Raw genomic sequence first — 4,587 nt, 5'->3', positions numbered from 1 at the left:
GTAGCTTAGCTCACTACATTTTCCAAGTAGCTTGCCCAGCACTGCATACATACATACACACATTTCTTAAACATGCCATTGTTAACTTTTGGTATTTTTATAGATGTGAATAATTGTACTTTTCCTTGGGAATTTCTGAAATAAAGAAAAGTGACACATTTTGTTGTGCATTGTGTTGCAGTTTAAAGCCTGTATATACAATAATAAATAATAACACAACGAACCCCCACCCTTAACCCCAAAAAAACATTCATCAGCTGCTATATGGATTGAACTGCTGTAGAGTTAACTGGCTTGTGAAGTAAATCTGCTCAGCTTCCTGCTTGCACAGCCAGACCATGTATGATAAGCTACCAGGAGAACATAAAAATTGTATAATTACACCATTATATTAATACAGAAGAGTAAGCTATTATACACAGGCAACATTTATTATACACTGCACTAGTAGACATTGTTCCTTTTAGCCGTATGCTTTACAATGTTTTCCAAAATGTGGGTTGCAGCAGTACTGCAGGCAGCCGTAGCTTAAACTACATGAGACTGTCAAAACCTTAATGAAATCAACTGCACAAAATACAACTAATTTTGTAGCTCCTGTTACAATGAAAAATTATAAACAGTATGCAGGTTTGTGAATTACAATTACATAAATATCAGAGTTGGGCAAAGATACATCAAAATGTATTTTAAAATAGAATACCAAATACCTTAGATTCAAGTGTATCAAAATAACCTACAAAATACAGCAGCCACAACATGTATCAAAATAAACTACTGTATTTTTGTATTTTGAAAATACTAAAAATACTTTTACATGAGAGCATGACATTTCTTCACAAACCTTCCATGAGTTGGTGGTCTATTTGATCTTTTGCCTTACCATTACAATGACTCTGAGTCATGAAAAATCTGACATATGCAACCGGGTATGAACTGAAGGGCCTACATTGCATTAGCAACACTGACAAACAAGTCATTCATAAGACAACTGATGGCACCTGTATTCATAGCAGCTAGTTTCTAACTATTTAATCTAATCATTTGCTTGCAGCAGCCTGCACGTTTCTACATTGATCACCACCTTTCACATGGATACATTTTCCGGTCTAGGGCTAGACAAACTTCTCAGTAGGCACCAATCAGAGGCCGCATTTCTATGATGTCATCATTTAGACTTTTTACAAAGTATTTTACAGTATTTTAAAAATACAAAACATTAAAGTATTTTGATACAAAATACAAATGCATTTCATCAACCCTATCAAATACAAAGTACAAAATATTATTTTACTATTTTATTCAGTAAGATGTGTAGCTGTGTAAATTTTCAACTCTTAAATTAAAAAAGCTTAATGAACCCTTAAAAATGTAAATACTGAAGACAGGACATATACTGCTGCCCAATATGTTTCAACATTACACAAAGTTCACTTACAACAGTGAATCATTAGGACACACATACTGCAGCCCATGTATGCATCCACACACATGCCTGATAAACAGTATCATAATATATAATATTATTACTGTTAATTAATTTTTATGTTGCTGTTATGCTGTCTGAATATAGCCTACTTGAATAACTTAGTATCATCTAAATAAATGGCGTTATTGACATAATTTCAACTTTAACTGACCTTTGAATATTCAAACCTCTGATTGTTAAGATATCCCCCTCTTTTCTCAATTGTTTGGGGTATATGAAGTTTTAAATGTAGGTTCTGGAGGAGCCCAATCATTCAGGCCTGTCAATCATAATTAAGAACATATATGAGCACCAGTCTCTGCGCCTCCAAGCCTAGCTCCTTCCCATCTCCTTCACTGTTTCCTTTCTTCCTCTCTGCAGTTCCATTACAGGGGGGTTGAAGTTTGGGCTCAAGCCCCGACCCCAGGTTCACTCTCTTTGAAGGTTCACAACTCCCTTCGAGAACAGAAAGCCAAGTTAATTTACCAATAATTATTAAGACTAAATGGCCAGGTGAACTAGTAAACCCTCTTTCAAATCCATCCACTAGCTTCACTGAATTAATAAACAGAAAACAATCACTGTTAAGAAATTATTTGAAACACATGAAAGGGGTACGTCATGAAAAAAACTTTTAACACTTTCTGGTGATTGTAAACTGGGCCAAAGAGGAAGACTGTATAGTACATATATACACATCAAATGATTACAGACTAAATCTACCACAGTAGCCAGTAGAACAATATAACTGCACCAGTTAAATTACTTTGATAAGGCTATATAAATAAAAACAAAAAAGTAAAACTTATCAACTTTAATACTAAAGACAGCAGATCTTTTAAACTTAATAGAATAAATGATTAACGCAGTTGTGGTTGCACTACAGTTTCAAAGAAAGATTAACAGTTGATATTTCAAAAAGCTATCAGAAGCTGATAGTGGCTTTTACTATGCAAATCTGTCAACTTTTAACTTAAACCCGTTCTGATGCCTTAGGCTGCACAGAAAAGTTAAAGTAATGAAAGTTAAATTCACATTCAGTACTCACTCACTGATTGTTGTCCACCTTGTATTGGTGTCCTTTTGTTGCTTTAAATGAAGTTCAATCAGTTTGGCCTATAACAGTAAAACTCGTTTTGTAGGACTGCAGCATCAGCACCACATAAAACAACACGTAGTTATTTGGCGACGACGTGGTTATCAGACGTGCTTAGAGACGACGTGGTTATCAGACGTGCTTAGAGACGACGTGGTTATCAGACGTGCTTAGAGACGACGTGGTTATCAGACGTGCTTAGTGGCAACATATGTATCAGGCGTGTTGTAAGGCGACGTACATAGTTCAGACGTACTTATGCTGCGTTCCAGGCAACCTGTAACCCGTAACTCACGACTTCAAAACCACGACTCACGACTCTGAACTGGTAGTACATCGATCTAGTATGAGTTCACGGGTGGGAAGTCACGGGTTTGACTGCCGTTCCAGTGCACTTTCACCGGTAGAAGGTTGTGAAAACACGAGTTACAGGCTGCCTGGAACGCATAGGGTCGTGAGTCGTGGTTTTTAAGTCGTAACTCACGGGTTTAAAAACCTGCCTGGAACGCAGCATTAGTACACGTAATTTTTTTTGTAAATTTTGAACATGCGCCGTCGTCACGTCGCCGCCGGTAAACGATTCTTCCATGCACTCGCCGTGACGTCACCGCCGGTCTTACGTCTGCAGTCCCTATCAAATCCATTCAAAACTCCACGCGGACTGGCGGCGACGGAAGGTTAGGCTGCTCCTTATCCTTCTCCAGGTTAGGCTTTGAATTGGCAGCAATCACTCGCCATACTTAAAGTAGGCGTTGCCTGCCGTCGCCATCTTGGCCGCGCGTCCGAGAGGCATCCAGCTGCAGGCCCGCAGACTCACTTCTTGCTAGACACCAGTGGCTGGACACCAGTGGATGGACAGCTGACGTCATTTCCGTATCGTCATTCACTTTTCAAATCTGACACGCCATGCACATGTCGGCGGTAAGAAAAAATAATAAACTGTCGATGATTTATCGGTCATGTCAAAATTCAAATGCACAATCTAGCTAGACAGTTTAAGGGGGCAGGAATGAGGTGTGGTGTGCACAGTGTGCAATAGTTTATTTGGAACTGTTCATGTTTTATTTTCTCTTGAAATCGGGACTTCCCCCACAACCTTACTGTTGCATCTTCATTCTGATGGTCAGATTTGTCTAATTTTACTAAGATGTGTGTAATTTCCAATAAATATTGCAAAACCACGAAGTGAATTTGATCTGGATTGTTTGATAAATTGTCTGATCATGTGAATCTACGTATATTTAAAAAACAGAAGTGGTTACATTTACAAAAAAAAAATAACTGTGGTCAATTAACATGTACAAGTCTGTTTTAATGACAAAACGTTATAGTCCATTGATCTAGACTGAATTTAAGTCACAAAAAAATAGTGAAATTATCTGAAAAATATATATTTTCAAGGTGTGAATGCAGTTTTCATGAATTATTGATGTTATAATATTACAGTTTTTTTCAATTGTTTACACGCAATTTTGAAAACTGGGTTCTTTTTATCAAAATATAATCGCAGTTATCCAAACAGCACACTCAATTTGCATAATTCCTAGATTGTTTGCAAAATGACACGTTTAAGTCAAAACATACACACTTCAGTCAAAACATATACACATATTTGTGAAAATGCTATTAGTTTTCATTTCAACCAACACAGTCCTCAATGATCAGACACTATTGCAGCCAGTTTCACACTGCTGTGATAAATAAAAAACACATTTGTAAAAAAATTATTTTAGGAGATAGCATGTGCTAGATTTTTGTCCAGACATTGTTATGTAAGGGATAATTTAGATAAAAAAAATGTGACAAACCCACAACAATCTTCATGATTAGTTTGAGATAAGGGGAGAGTGTACACAAATAGGCCTACTATAAACTTAACAAGCACTGCACAACACTGATGCTGCAGACTGAATATTTCATTTATTTATTTCAATACTTACAGTATTTCTTACCATTGTCAGTTATAGTAATCAACCAACAATGAAATCATTGAAACAAATAACATCTGTAGACAAATAAAAAA

At 36.6% G+C, this 4,587-nt stretch overlaps 1 long non-coding RNA gene across 1 annotated transcript; it reads right to left on the bottom strand.

Moving 5' to 3' along the window:
* Window positions 1–672: 672 nt before the first annotated feature.
* Window positions 673–4,001, bottom strand: LOC141363044 (uncharacterized). The gene is made up of 2 exons (XR_012368550.1): window positions 2,517–4,001; window positions 673–1,924 (listed from the first exon to the last, which is right to left on the bottom strand). It is a non-coding gene; the product is annotated as an uncharacterized lncRNA (long non-coding RNA).
* Between the last annotated feature and the right edge of the window lie 586 nt (window positions 4,002–4,587).

Source organism: Misgurnus anguillicaudatus, unplaced genomic scaffold, assembly GCF_027580225.2.
Source record: "Misgurnus anguillicaudatus unplaced genomic scaffold, ASM2758022v2 HiC_scaffold_31, whole genome shotgun sequence".
NCBI lineage: Eukaryota > Metazoa > Chordata > Actinopteri > Cypriniformes > Cobitidae > Misgurnus > Misgurnus anguillicaudatus.
The sequence above is the reverse complement of the archived record's forward strand: the minus strand, read 5'-3'. Positions and strand labels throughout refer to the sequence as shown.